Here is a 16324-nt window from a genome sequence, read left to right on the forward strand (position 1 = left end):
CTCCTACCTGGCTCGTACATGTTGCCGTGATCGTATAGTGGTTAGTACTCTGCGTTGTGGCTGCAGCAACCCCGATCCGAATCCGGGTCACGGCAGTAACCCTTTGCTTACTTATTTTTAATGATATTTACCCAAGGTTTAAGAATATTCATGGATTTTCAGGAAATACACAACACATTTTATCTACGGCTTGTTCTCTTTGTTCTAGATGGCAAAAATCTGGAAATATGTGATTTAGCCTGTTCCGAAAATGTGTTGTGGAAAAAAGTAAAAACTTCACAAGAGTTCTCAATCACATGAAAATATTTCGTTATTAGCTGGTTTCCATTTGATTTGCCTCACATGATTTCCAGATTCCATGAAAATATTTCCCCTCTATCTGGTTCCGACTTGCTTTGCAATACTTGAAAGGTACTTATGGCAATCGGATCCTTGTGTAAGTTTTGAGGTGATCCAGAAATGTGATGCATAAGCAACAATACTCATTGCATCTGGGCCAGTGGCGCAATGGACAACACGTCTGACTACGAATCCGAAAATTGTAGGTTTGACTCCTACCTGGCTCGTACATGTTGCCGTGATCGTATAGTGGTTAGTACTCTGCGTTGTGGCCGCAGCAACCCCGGTCCGGGTCACGGCAGTAACCCTTTGCTTACTTATTTTTAATGATATTTACCCAAGGTTTAAGAATATTCATGGATTTTCAGGAAATACACAACACATTTTATCTACGGCTTGTTCTCTTTGTTCTAGATGGCAAAAATCTGGAAATATGTGATTTAGCCTGTTCCGAAAATGTGTTGTGGAAAAAAGTAAAAACTTCACAAGAGTTCTCAATCACATGAAAATATTTCGTTATTAGCTGGTTTCCATTTGATTTGCCTCACATGATTTCCGGATTCCATGAAAATATTTCCCCTCTATCTGGTTCCGACTTGCTTTGCAATACATGAAAGGTACTTATGGCAATCGGATCCTTGTGTAAGTTTTGAGGTGATCCAGAAATGTGATGCATAAGCAACAATACTCATTGCATCTGGGCCAGTGGCGCAATGGACAACACGTCTGACTACGAATCAGAAAATTGTAGGTTTGACTCCTACCTGGCTTGTACATGTTGCCGTGATCGTATAGTGGTTAGTACTCTGCGTTGTGGCCGCAGCAACCCCGGTCCAAATCCAGGTCACGGCAGTAACCGTTTGCTTACTTATTTTTAATGATATTTACCCAAGGTTTAAGAATATTCATGGATTTTCAGGAAATACACAACACATTTTATCTATGGCTTGTTCTCTTTGTTCTAGATGTCAAAAATCTGGAAATATGTGATTTAGCCTGTTCCGAAAATGTGTTGTGGAAAAAAGTAAAAACTTCACAAGAGTTCTCAATCACATGAAAATATTTCGTTATTAGCTGGTTTCCATTTGATTTGCCTCACATGATTTCCGGATTCCATGAAAATATGTCCCCTCTATCTGGTTCCGACTTGCTTTGCAATACATGAAAGGAACTTATGGCAATCGGATGCTTGTGTAAGTTTTGAGGTTATCCAGAAATGTGATGCATAAGCAACAATACTCATTGCATCCGGGCCAGTGGCGCAATGGACAACGCGTCTGACTACGAATCAGAAGATTGTAGGTTTGACTCCTACCTGGCTCGTACATGTTGCCGTGATCGTATAGTGGTTAGTACTCTGCGTTGTGGCCGCAGCAATCCAGGTCACGGCAGTAACCATTTGCTTACTTATTTTTAATGATATTTACCCAAGGTTTAAGAATATTCATGGATTTTCAGGAAATACACAACACATTTTATCTACGGCTTGTTCTCTTTGTTCTAGATGGCAAAAATCTAGAAATATGTGATTTAGCCTGTTCCGAAAATGTGTTGTGGAAAAAAGTAAAAACTTCACAAGAGTTCTCAATCACATGAAAATATTTCGTTATTAGCTGGTTTCCATTTGATTTGCCTCACATGATTTCCGGATTCCATGAAAATATTTCCCCTCTATCTGGTTCCGACTTGCATTGCAATACATGAAAGGAACTTATGGCAATCGGATCCTTGTGTAAGTTTTGAGGTGATCCAGAAATGTGATGCATAAGCAACAATACTCGTTGCTTCTGGGCCAGTGGCGCAATGGACAACGCGTCTGACTACGAATCAGCAGATTGTAGGTTCGACTCCTACCTGGCTCGTACTCTGCGTTGTGGCCGCAGCAACCCTGGTCCGGGTCACGCATTATTTTTAATGATATTTACCCAAGGTTTAAGAATATTCATGGATTTTCAGGAAATACACAACACATTTTATCTACGGCTTGTTCTCTTTGTTCTAGATGGCAAAAATCTGGAAATATGTGATTTAGCCTGTTCCGAAAATGTGTTGTGGAAAAAAGTAAAAACTTCACAAGAGTTCTCAATCACGGTCCGAATCTGGTTTCCATTTGATTTGCCTCACATGATTTCCAGATTCCATGAAAATATTTCCCCTCTATCTGGTTCCGACTTGCTTTCCAATACATGAAAGGAACTTATGGCAATCGGATCCTAGTGTAAGTTTTGAGGTGATCCAGAAATGTGATGCATAAGCAACAATACTCGTTGCATCTGGGCCAGTGGCGCAATGGACAACGCGTCTGACTACGGATCAGAAGATTGTAGGTTTGACTCCAACCTGTCTCGTACATGTTGCCGTGATCGTATAGTGGTTAGTACTCTGCGTTGTGGCCGCAGCAACCCCGGTCCGAGTCCGGGTCACGGCAGTAACCCTTTGCTTACTTATTTTTAATGATATTTACCCAAGGTTTAAGAATATTCATGGATTTTCAGGAAATACACAACACATTTTATCTACGGATTGTTCTGTTTGTTCTAGATGGCAAAATCTGGATTTTGCCTCACATGATTTCCAGATTCCATGAAAATATTTCCCCTCTATCTGGTTCCGACTTGCTTTGCAATACATGAAAGGAACTTATGGCAATCGGATCCTTGTGTAAGTTTTGAGGTGATCCAGAAATGTGATGCATAAGCAACAATACTCGTTGCATCTGGGCCAGTGGCGCAATGGACAACGCGTCTGACTACGAATCAGAAGATTGTAGGTTAGATTGTAGGTTCGGCTCGTACATGTTGCCGTGATCGTATAGTGGTTAGTATTCCACATTGTGGCTGCAGCAACCCTGGTCCGAATCTGGGTCACGTCAGTAACCCTTTGCTAACTTATTTTTAATGACATTTACCCAAGGTTTAAGAATATTCATGGATTTTCAAGAAATACACAACACATTTTATCTACGGCTTGTTCTCTTTGTTCTAGATGGCAAAAATCTGGAAATATGTGATTTAGCCTGTTCCAAAAATGTGTTGTGGAAAAAAGTAAAAACTTCACAAGAGTTCTCAATCACATGAAAATATTTCGTTATTAGCTGGTTTCCATTTGATTTGCCTCACATGATTTCCAGATTCCATGAAAATATTTCCCCTCTATCTGGTTCCGACTTGCTTTGCAATACTTGAAAGGTACTTATGGCAATCGGATCCTTGTGTAAGTTTTGAGGTGATCGAGAAATGTGATGCATAAGCAACAATATCCATTGCATCTGGGCAAGTGGCGCAATGGACAACACGTCTGACTACGAATCAGAAAATTGTAAGTTTGACTCCTACCTGGCTCGTACATGTTGCCGTGATCGTATAGTAGTTAGTACTCTGCGTTGTGGCCGCAGCAACCCCGGTCCGGGTCACGGAAGTAACCCTTTGCTTACTTATTTTTAATGATATTTACCCAAGGTTTAAGAATATTCATGGATTTTCAGGAAATACACAACACATTTTATCTACGGCTTGTTCTCTTTGTTCTAGATGGCAAAAATCTGGAATATATGTGATTTAGCCTGTTCCGAAAATGTGTTGTGGAAAAAAGTAAAAACTTCACAAGAGTTCTCAATCACATGAAAATATTTCGTTATTAGCTGGTTTCCATTTGATTTGCCTCACATGATTTCCAGATTCCATGAAAATATTTCCCCTCTATCTGGTTCCGACTTGCTTTGCAATACATGAAAGGTACTTATGGCAATCGGATCCTTGTGTAAGTTTTGAGGTGATCCAGAAATGTGATGCATAAGCAACAATACTCATTGCATCTGGGCCAGTGGCGCAATGGACAACACGTCTGACTACGAATCAGAAAATTGTAGGTTTGACTCCTACCTGGCTCGTACATGTTGCCGTGATCGTATAGTGGTTAGTACTCTGTGTTGTGGCCGCAGCAACCCCGGTCCGGGTCACGGCAGTAACCCTTTGCTTACTTATTTTTAATGATATTTACCCAAGGTTTAAGAATATTCATGGATTTTCAGGAAATACACAACACATTTTATCTACGGCTTGTTCTCTTTGTTCTAGATGGCAAAAATCTGGAAATATGTGATTTAGCCTGTTCCGAAAATGTGTTGTGGAAAAAAGTAAAAACTTCACAAGAGTTCTCAATCACATGAAAATATTTCGTTATTAGCTGGTTTCCATTTGATTTGCCTCACATGATTTCCAGATTCCATGAAAATATTTCCCCTCTATCTGGTTCCGACTTGCTTTGCAATACATGAAAGGTACTTATGGCAATCGGATCCTTGTGTAAGTTTTGAGGTGATCCAGAAATGTGATTCATAAGCAACAATACTCATTGCATCTGGGCCAGTGGCGCAATGGACAACACGTCTGACTACGAATAAGAAAATTGTAGGTTTGACTCCTACCTGGCTCGTACATGTTGCCGTGATCGTATAGTGGTTAGTACTCTGCGTTGTGGCCGCAGCAACCCCGGTCCGAATCCAGGTCACGGCAGTAACCGTTTGCCTACTTATTTTTAATGATATTTACCCAAGGTTTAAGAATATTCATGGATTTTCAGGAAATACACAACACATTTTATCTATGGCTTGTTCTCTTTGTTCTAGATGGCAAAAATCTGGAAATATGTGATTTAGCCTGTTCCGAAAATGTGTTGTGGAAAAAAGTAAAAACTTCACAAGAGTTCTCAATCACATGAAAATATTTCGTTATTAGCTGGTTTCCATTTGATTTGCCTCACATGATTTCCGGATTCCATGAAAATATTTCCCCTCTATCTGGTTCCGACTTGCTTTGCAATACATGAAAGGAACTTATGGCAATCGGATCCTTGTGTAAGTTTTGAGGTTATCCAGAAATGTGATGCATAAGCAACAATACTCATTGCATCCGGGCCAGTGGCGCAATGGACAACGCATCTGACTACGAATCAGAAGATTGTAGGTTTGACTCCTACCTGGCTCGTACATGTTGCCGTGATCGTATAGTGGTTAGTACTCTGTGTTGTGGCCGCAGCAACCCCGGTCCGAATCCAGGTCACGGCAGTAACCGTTTGCTTACTTATTTTTAATGATATTTACCCAAGGTTTAAGAATATTCATGGATTTTCAGGAAATACACAACACATTTTATCTATGGCTTGTTCTCTTTGTTCTAGATGGCAAAAATCTGGAAATATGTGATTTAGCCTGTTCCGAAAATGTGTTGTGGAAAAAAGTAAAAACTTCACAAGTGTTCTCAATCACATGAAAATATTTCGTTATTAACTGGTTTCCGTTTGATTTGCCTCACATGATTTCCAGATTCCATGAAAATATTTCCCCTCTATCTGGTTCCGACTTGCTTTGCAATACATGAAAGGAACTTATGGCAATCGGATCCTTGTGTAAGTTCCTTGTGTAAGTTTTGAGGTGATCCAGAAATGTGATGCATAAGCAACAATACTCGTTGCATCTGGGCCAGTGGCGCAATGGACAACGCGTCTGACTACGGGTCAGAAGATTGTAGGTTTGACTCCAACCTGGCTCGTACATGTTGCCGTGATCGTATAGTGGTTAGTACTCTGCGTTGTGGCCGCAGCAACCCCGGTCCGAGTCCGGGTCACGGCAGTAACCCTTTGCTTACTTATTTTTAATGATATTTACCCAAGGTTTAAGAATATTCATGGATTTTCAGGAAATACACAACACATTTTATCTACGGATTGTTCTGTTTGTTCTAGATGGCAAAATCTGGATTTTGCCTCACATGATTTCCAGATTCCATGAAAATATTTCCCCTCTATCTGGTTCCGACTTGCTTTGCAATACATGAAAGGAACTTATGGCAATCGGATCCTTGTGTAAGTTTTGAGGTGATCCAGAAATGTGATGCATAAGCAACAATACTCGTTGCATCTGGGCCAGTGGCGCAATGGACAACGCGTCTGACTACGAATCAGAAGATTGTAGGTTAGATTGTAGGTTCGGCTCGTACATGTTGCCGTGATCGTATAGTGGTTAGTATTCCACATTGTGGCTGCAGCAACCCTGGTCCGAATCTGGGTCACGGCAGTAACCCTTTGCTAACTTATTTTTAATGACATTTACCCAAGGTTTAAGAATATTCATGGATTTTCAAGAAATACACAACACATTTTATCTACGGCTTGTTCTCTTTGTTCTAGATGGCAAAAATCTGGAAATATGTGATTTAGCCTGTTCCAAAAATGTGTTGTGGAAAAAAGTAAAAACTTCACAAGAGTTCTCAATCACATGAAAATATTTCGTTATTAGCTGGTTTCCATTTGATTTGCCTCACATGATTTCCAGATTCCATGAAAATATTTCCCCTCTATCTGGTTCCGACTTGCTTTGCAATACTTGAAAGGTACTTATGGCAATCGGATCCTTGTGTAAGTTTTGAGGTGATCGAGAAATGTGATGCATAAGCAACAATACTCATTGCATCTGGGCCAGTGGCGCAATGGACAACACGTCTGACTACGAATCAGAAAATTGTAGGTTTGACTCCTACCTGGCTCGTACATGTTGCCGTGATCGTATAGTGGTTAGTACTCTGCGTTGTGGCCGCAGCAACCCCGGTCCGGGTCACGGCAGTAACCCTTTGCTTACTTATTTTTAATGATATTTACCCAAGGTTTAAGAATATTCATGGATTTTCAGGAAATACACAACACATTTTATCTACGGCTTGTTCTCTTTGTTCTAGATGGCAAAAATCTGGAAATATGTGATTTAGCCTGTTCCGAAAATGTGTTGTGGAAAAAAGTAAAAACTTCACAAGAGTTCTCAATCACATGAAAATATTTCGTTATTAGCTGGTTTCCATTTGATTTGCCTCACATGATTTCCAGATTCCATGAAAATATTTCCCCTCTATCTGGTTCCGACTTGCTTTGCAATACATGAAAGGTACTTATGGCAATCGGATCCTTGTGTAAGTTTTGAGGTGATCCAGAAATGTGATGCATAAGCAACAATACTCATTGCATCTGGGCCAGTGGCGCAATGGACAACACGTCTGACTACAAATCAGAAAATTGTAGGTTTGACTCCTACCTGGCTCGTACATGTTGCCGTGATCGTATAGTGGTTAGTACTCTGCGTTGTGGCCGCAGCAACCCCGGTCCGAATCCAGGTCACGGCAGTAACCGTTTGCTTACTTATTTTTAATGATATTTACCCAAGGTTTAAGAATATTCATGGATTTTCAGGAAATACACAACACATTTTATCTATGGCTTGTTCTCTTTGTTCTAGATGGCAAAAATCTGGAAATATGTGATTTAGCCTGTTCCGAAAATGTGTTGTGGAAAAAAGTAAAAACTTCACAAGAGTTCTCAATCACATGAAAATATTTCGTTATTAGCTGGTTTCCATTTGATTTGCCTCACATGATTTCCGGATTCCATGAAAATATTTCCCCTCTATCTGGTTCCGACTTGCTTTGCAATACATGAAAGGAACTTATGGCAATCGGATCCTTGTGTAAGTTTTGAGGTTATCCAGAAATGTGATGCATAAGCAACAATACTCATTGCATCCGGGCCAGTGGCGCAATGGACAACGCGTCTGACTACGAATCAGAAGATTGTAGGTTTGACTCCTACCTGGCTCGTACATGTTGCCGTGATCGTATAGTGGTTAGTACTCTGCGTTGTGGCCGCAGCAACCCCGGTCCGAATCCAGGTCACGGCAGTAACCGTTTGCTTACTTATTTTTAATGATATTTACCCAAGGTTTAAGAATATTCATGGATTTTCAGGAAATACACAACACATTTTATCTACGGCTTGTTCTCTTTGTTCTAGATGGCAAAAATCTAGAAATATGTGATTTAGCCTGTTCCGAAAATGTGTTGTGGAAAAAAGTAAAAACTTCACAAGAGTTCTCAATCACATGAAAATATTTCGTTATTAGCTGGTTTCCATTTGATTTGCCTCACATGATTTCCGGATTCCATGAAAATATTTCCCCTCTATCTGGTTCCGACTTGCTTTGCAATACATGAAAGGAACTTATGGCAATCGGATCCTTGTGTAAGTTTTGAGGTGATCCAGAAATGTGATGCATAAGCAACAATACTCGTTGCATCTGGGCCAGTGGCGCAATGGACAATGCGTCTGACTACGAATCAGCAGATTGTAGGTTCGATTGTAGGTTCGACTCCTACCTGGCTCGTACTCTGCGTTGTGGCCGCAGCAACCCCGGTCCGGGTCACGCCAGTAACCCTTTGCTTACTTATTTTTAATGATATTTACCCAAGGTTTAAGAATATTCATGGATTTTCAGGAAATACACAACACATTTTATCTACGGCTTGTTCTCTTTGTTCTAGATGGCAAAAATCTGGAAATATGTGATTTAGCCTGTTCTGAAAATGTGTTGTGGAAAAAAGTAAAAACTTCACAAGAGTTCTCAATCACGGTCCGAATCTGGTTTCCATTTGATTTGCCTCACATGATTTCCAGATTCCATGAAAATATTTCCCCTCTATCTGGTTCCGACTTGCTTTCCAATACATGAAAGGAACTTATGGCAATCGGATCCTTGTGTAAGTTTTGAGGTGATCCAGAAATGTGATGCATAAGCAACAATACTCGTTGCATCTGGGCCAGTGGCGCAATGGACAACGCGTCTGACTACAAATCAGAAGATTGTAGGTTTGACTCCAACCTGGCTCGTACATGTTGCCGTGATCGTATAGTGGTTAGTACTCTGCGTTGTGGCCGCAGCAACCCCGGTCCGGGTCACGGCAGTAACCCTTTGCTTACTTATTTTTAATGATATTTACCCAAGGTTTAAGAATATTCATGGATTTTCAGGAAATACACAACACATTTTATCTACGGATTGTTCTGTTTGTTCTAGATGGCAAAATCTGGAAATATGTGATTTAGCCTGTTCCGAAAATGTGTTGTGGAAAAAAGTAAAAACTTCACAAGAGTTCTCAATCACATGAAAATATTTCGTTATTAGCTGGTTTCCATTTGATTTGCCTCACATGATTTCCAGATTCCATGAAAATATTTCCCCTCTATCTGGTTCCGACTTGCTTTGCAATACATGAAAGGAACTTATGGCAATCGGATCCTTGTGTAAGTTTTGAGGTGATCCAGAAATGTGATGCATAAGCAACAATACTCATTGCATCTGGGCCAGAGGCGCAATGGACAACACGTCTGACTACGAATCAGAAAATTGTAGGTTTGACTCCTACCTGGCTCGTACATGTTGCCGTGATTGTATAGTGGTTAGTACTCTGCGTTGTGGCCGCAGCAACCCGGGTCACGGCAGGAACCCTTTGCTTACTTATTTTTAATGATATTTACCCAAGGTTTAAGAATATTCATGGATTTTCAGGAAATACACAACACATTTTATCTACGGCTTGTTCTCTTTGTTCTAGATGGCAAAAATCTGGAAATATGTGATTTAGCCTGTTCCGAAAATGTGTTGTGGAAAAAAGTAAAAACTTCACAAGAGTTCTCAATCACATGAAAATATTTCGTTATTAGCTGGTTTCCATTTGATTTGCCTCACATGATTTCCGGATTCCATGAAAATATTTCCCCTCTATCTGGTTCCGACTTGCTTTGCAATACATGAAAGGAACTTATGGCAATCGGATCCTTGTGTAAGTTTTGAGGTGATCCAGAAATGTGATGCATAAGCAACAATCCTCGTTGCATCTGGGCCAGTGGCGCAATGGACAACGCGTCTGACTACGAATCAGAAGATTGTAGGTTCGACTCCTACCTGGCTCGTACATGTTGCCGTGATCGTATAGTGGTTAGTACTCTGCGTTGTGGCCGCAGCAACCCCGGTCACGGCAGTAACCCTTTGCTTACTTATTTTTAATGATATTTACCCAAGGTTTAAGAATATTCATGGATTTTCAGGAAATACACAACACATTTTATCTACGGCTTGTTCTCTTTGTTCTAGATGGCAAAAATCTGGAAATATGTGATTTAGCCTGTTCCGAAAATGTGTTGTGGAAAAAAGTAAAAACTTCACAAGAGTTCTCAATCATATGAAAATATTTCGTTATTAGCTGGTTTTCATTTGATTTGCCTCACATGATTTCCGGATTCCATGAAAATATTTCCCCTCTATCTGGTTCCGACTTGCTTTGCAATACATAAAAGGAACTTATGGCAATCGGATCCTTGTGTAAGTTTTGAGGTGATCCAGAAATGTGATGCATAAGCAACAATCCTCGTTGCATCTGGGCCAGTAGCGCAATGGACAACGCGTCTGACTACGAATCAGAAGATTGTAGGTTCGACTCCTAACTGCCTCGTACATGTTGCCGTGATCGTATAGTGGTTAGTACTCTGCGTTGTGGCTGCAGCAACCCCGATCCGAATCCGGGTCACGGCAGTAACCCTTTGCTTACTTATTTTTAATGATATTTACCCAAGGTTTAAGAATATTCATGGATTTTCAGGAAATACACAACACATTTTATCTACGGCTTGTTCTCTTTGTTCTAGATGGCAAAAATCTGGAAATATGTGATTTAGCCTGTTCCGAAAATGTGTTGTGGAAAAAAGTAAAAACTTCACAAGAGTTCTCAATCACATGAAAATATTTCGTTATTAGCTGGTTTCCATTTGATTTGCCTCACATGATTTCCGGATTCCATGAAAATATTTCCCCTCTATCTGGTTCCGACTTGCTTTGCAATACATAAAAGGAACTTATGGCAATCGGATCCTTGTGTAAGTTTTGAGGTGATCCAGAAATGTGATGCATAAGCAACAATCCTCGTTGCATCTGGGCCAGTAGCGCAATGGACAACGCGTCTGACTACGAATCAGAAGATTGTAGGTTCGACTCCTAACTGCCTCGTACATGTTGCCGTGATCGTATAGTGGTTAGTACTCTGCGTTGTGGCTGCAGCAACCCCGATCCGAATCCGGGTCACGGCAGTAACCCTTTGCTTACTTATTTTTAATGATATTTACCCAAGGTTTAAGAATATTCATGGATTTTCAGGAAATACACAACACATTTTTTCTACGGCTTGTTCTCTTTGTTCTAGATGGCAAAAATCTGGAAATATGTGATTTAGCCTGTTCCGAAAATGTGTTGTGGAAAAAAGTAAAAACTTCACAAGAGTTCTCAATCACATGAAAATATTTCGTTATTAGCTGGTTTTCATTTGATTTGCCTCACATGATTTCCGGATTCCATGAAAATATTTCCCCTCTATCTGGTTCCGACTTGCTTTGCAATACATAAAAGGAACTTATGGCAATCGGATCCTTGTGTAAGTTTTGAGGTGATCCAGAAATGTGATGCATAAGCAACAATCCTCGTTGCATCTGGGCCAGTAGCGCAATGGACAACGCGTCTGACTACGAATCAGAAGATTGTAGGTTTGACTCCTAACTGCCTCGTACATGTTGCCGTGATCGTATAGTGGTTAGTACTCTGCGTTGTGGCTGCAGCAACCCCGGTCCGAATCCGGGTCACGGCAGTAACCCTTTGCTTACTTATATTTAATGATATTTACCCAAGGTTTAAGAATATTCATGGATTTTCAGGAAATACACAAGACATTTTATCTACGGCTTGTTCTCTTTGTTCTAGATGGCAAAAATCTGGAAATATGTGATTTAGCCTGTTCCGAAAATGTGTTGTGGAAAAAAGTAAAAACTTCACAAGAGTTCTCAATCACATGAAAATATTTCGTTATTAGCTGGTTTTCATTTGATTTGCCTCACATGATTTCCGGATTCCATGAAAATATTTCCCCTCTATCTGGTTCCGACTTGCTTTGCAATACATAAAAGGAACTTATGGCAATCGGATCCTTGTGTAAGTTTTGAGGTGATCCAGAAATGTGATGCATAAGCAACAATCCTCGTTGCATCTGGGCAAGTGGCGCAATGGACAACGCGTCTGACTACGAATCAGAAGATTGTAGGTTCGACTCCTACCTGGCTCGTACATGTTGCCGTGATCGTATAGTGGTTAGTACTCTGCGTTGTGGCCGCAGCAACCCCGGTCCGAATCTGGGTCACGGCAGTAACCCTTTGCTTACTTATTTTTAATGATATTTACCCAAGGTTTAAGAATATTCATGGATTTTCAGGAAATACACAACACATTTTATCTACGGCTTGTTCTCTTTGTTCTAGATGGCAAAAATCTGGAAATATGTGATTTAGCCTGTTCCGAAAATGTGTTGTGGAAAAAAGTAAAAACTTCACAAGAGTTCTCAATCACATGAAAATATTTCGTTATTAGCTGGTTTTCATTTGATTTGCCTCACATGATTTCCGGATTCCATGAAAATATTTCCCCTCTATCTGGTTCCGACTTGCTTTGCAATACATAAAAGGAACTTATGGCAATCGGATCCTTGTGTAAGTTTTGAGGTGATCCAGAAATGTGATGCATAAGCAACAATCCTCGTTGCATCTGGGCCAGTAGCGCAATGGACAACACGTCTGACTACGAATCAGAAGATTGTAGGGTCGACTCCTAACTGCCTCGTACATGTTGCCGTGATCGTATAGTGGTTAGTACTCTGCGTTGTGGCTGCAGCAACCCCGATCCGAATCCGGGTCACGGCAGTAACCCTTTGCTTACTTATTTTTAATGATATTTACCCAAGGTTTAAGAATATTCATGGATTTTCAGGAAATACACAACACATTTTATCTACGGCTTGTTCTCTTTGTTCTAGATGGCAAAAATCTGGAAATATGTGATTTAGCCTGTTCCGAAAATGTGTTGTGGAAAAAAGTAAAAACTTCACAAGAGTTCTCAATCATATGAAAATATTTCGTTATTAGCTGGTTTTCATTTGATTTGCCTCACATGATTTCCGGATTCCATGAAAATATTTCCCCTCTATCTGGTTCCGACTTGCTTTGCAATACATAAAAGGAACTTATGGCAATCGGATCCTTGTGTAAGTTTTGAGGTGATCCAGAAATGTGATGCATAAGCAACAATCCTCGTTGCATCTGGGCCAGTAGAGCAATGGACAACGCGTCTGACTACGAATCAGAAGATTGTAGGTTCGACTCCTAACTGCCTCGTACATGTTGCCGTGATCGTATAGTGGTTAGTACTCTGCGTTGTGGCTGCAGCAACCCCGATCCGGGTCACGGCAGTAACCCTTTGCTTACTTATTTTTAATGATATTTACCCAAGGTTTAAGAATATTCATGGATTTTCAGGAAATACACAACACATTTTATCTACGGCTTGTTCTCTTTGTTCTAGATGGCAAAAATCTGGAAATATGTGATTTAGCCTGTTCCGAAAATGTGTTGTGGAAAAAAGTAAAAACTTCACAAGAGTTCTCAATCACATGAAAATATTTCGTTATTAGCTGGTTTCCATTTGATTTGCCTCACATGATTTCCGGATTCCATGAAAATATTTCCCCTCTATCTGGTTCCGACTTGCTTTGCAATACATGAAAGGAACTTATGGCAATCGGATCCTTGTGTAAGTTTTGAGGTGATCCAGAAATGTGATGCATAAGCAACAATCCTCGTTGCATCTGGGCCAGTGGCGCAATGGACAACGCGTCTGACTACGAATCAGAAGATTGTAGGTTCGACTCCTACCTGGCTCGTACATGTTGCCGTGATCGTATAGTGGTTAGTACTCTGCGTTGTGGCCGCAGCAACCCCGGTCCAAATCCGGGTCACGGCAGTAACCCTTTGCTTACTTATTTTTAATGATATTTACCCAAGGTTTAAGAATATTCATGGATTTTCAGGAAATACACAACACATTTTATCTACGGCTTGTTCTCTTTGTTCTAGATGGCAAAAATCTGGAAATATGTGATTTAGCCTGTTCCGAAAATGTGTTGTGGAAAAAAGTAAAAACTTCACAAGAGTTCTCAATCACATGAAAATATTTCGTTATTAGCTGGTTTTCATTTGATTTGCCTCACATGATTTCCGGATTCCATGAAAATATTTCCCCTCTATCTGGTTCCGACTTGCTTTGCAATACATAAAAGGAACTTATGGCAATCGGATCCTTGTGTAAGTTTTGAGGTGATCCAGAAATGTGATGCATAAGCAACAATCCTCGTTGCATCTGGGCCAGTAGCGCAATGGACAACGTGTCTGACTACGAATCAGAAGATTGTAGGTTCGACTCCTAACTGCCTCGTACATGTTGCCGTGATCGTATAGTGGTTAGTACTCTGCGTTGTGGCTGCAGCAATCCCGATCCGAATCCGGGTCACGGCAGTAACCCTTTGCTTACTTATTTTTAATGATATTTACCCAAGGTTTAAGAATATTCATGGATTTTCAGGAAATACACAACACATTTTTTCTACGGCTTGTTCTCTTTGTTCTAGATGGCAAAAATCTGGAAATATGTGATTTAGCCTGTTCCGAAAATGTGTTGTGGAAAAAAGTAAAAACTTCACAAGAGTTCTCAATCACATGAAAATATTTCGTTATTAGCTGGTTTTCATTTGATTTGCCTCACATGATTTCCGGATTCCATGAAAATATTTCCCCTCTATCTGGTTCCGACTTGCTTTGCAATACATAAAAGGAACTTATGGCAATCGGATCCTTGTGTAAGTTTTGAGGTGATCCAGAAATGTGATGCATAAGCAACAATCCTCGTTGCATCTGGGCCAGTAGCGCAATGGACAACGCGTCTGACTACGAATCAGAAGATTGTAGGTTCGACTCCTAACTGCCTCGTACATGTTACCGTGATCGTATAGTGGTTAGTACTCTGCGTTGTGGCTGCAGCAACCCCGGTCCGAATCCGGGTCACGGCAGTAACCCTTTGCTTACTTATATTTAATGATATTTACCCAAGGTTTAAGAATATTCATGGATTTTCAGGAAATACACAACACATTTTATCTACGGCTTGTTCTCTTTGTTCTAGATGGCAAAAATCTGGAAATATGTGATTTAGCCTGTTCCGAAAATGTGTTGTGGAAAAAAGTAAAAACTTCACAAGAGTTCTCAATCACATGAAAATATTTCGTTATTAGCTGGTTTCCATTTGATTTGCCTCACATGATTTCCGGATTCCATGAAAATATTTCCCCTCTATCTGGTTCCGACTTGCTTTGCAATACATGAAAGGAACTTATGGCAATCGGATCCTTGTGTAAGTTTTGAGGTGATCCAGAAATGTGATGCATAAGCAACAATCCTCGTTGCATCTGGGCCAGTGGCGCAATGGACAACGCGTCTGACTACGAATCAGAAGATTGTAGGTTCGGCTCCTACCTGGCTCGTACATGTTGCCGTGATCGTATAGTGGTTAGTACTCTGCGTTGTGGCCGCAGCAACCCCGGTCCGAATCTGGGTCACGGCAGTAACCCTTTGCTTACTTATTTTTAATGATATTTACCCAAGGTTTAAGAATATTCATGGATTTTCAGGAAATACACAACACATTTTATCTACGGCTTGTTCTCTTTGTTCTAGATGGCAAAAATCTGGAAATATGTGATTTAGCCTGTTCCGAAAATGTGTTGTGGAAAAAAGTAAAAACTTCACAAGAGTTCTCAATCACATGAAAATATTTCGTTATTAGCTGGTTTTCATTTGATTTGCCTCACATGATTTCCGGATTCCATGAAAATATTTCCCCTCTATCTGGTTCCGACTTGCTTTGCAATACATAAAAGGAACTTATGGCAATCAGATCCTTGTGTAAGTTTTGAGGTGATCCAGAAATGTGATGCATAAGCAACAATCCTCGTTGCATCTGGGCCAGTAGCGCAATGGACAACGCGTCTGACTACGAATCAGAAGATTGTAGGTTCGACTCCTAACTGCCTCGTACATGTTGCCGTGATCGTATAGTGGTTAGTACTCTGCGTTGTGGCTGCAGCAACCCCGATCCGAATCCGGGTCACGGCAGTAACCCTTTGCTTACTTATTTTTAATGATATTTACCCAAGGTTTAAGAATATTCATGGATTTTCAGGAAATA

The 16324-nt window shown here is 40.5% G+C and overlaps 2 non-coding genes across 2 annotated transcripts; both read left to right on the forward strand.

The window, feature by feature from the left end:
* Positions 1–10055: 10055 nt before the first annotated feature.
* Positions 10056–10128, forward strand: TRNAR-ACG (transfer RNA arginine (anticodon ACG)). Its single transcript has one exon. It is a non-coding gene; the product is annotated as a tRNA-Arg (tRNA).
* Positions 10129–13894: 3766 nt separating this feature from the next.
* Positions 13895–13967, forward strand: TRNAR-ACG (transfer RNA arginine (anticodon ACG)). The gene has a single exon. It is a non-coding gene; the product is annotated as a tRNA-Arg (tRNA).
* Positions 13968–16324: the final 2357 nt, after the last annotated feature.

This window comes from Rhinoderma darwinii, chromosome 3 (assembly GCF_050947455.1).
Source record: "Rhinoderma darwinii isolate aRhiDar2 chromosome 3, aRhiDar2.hap1, whole genome shotgun sequence".
In the NCBI taxonomy this organism is placed as follows: domain Eukaryota; kingdom Metazoa; phylum Chordata; class Amphibia; order Anura; family Rhinodermatidae; genus Rhinoderma; species Rhinoderma darwinii.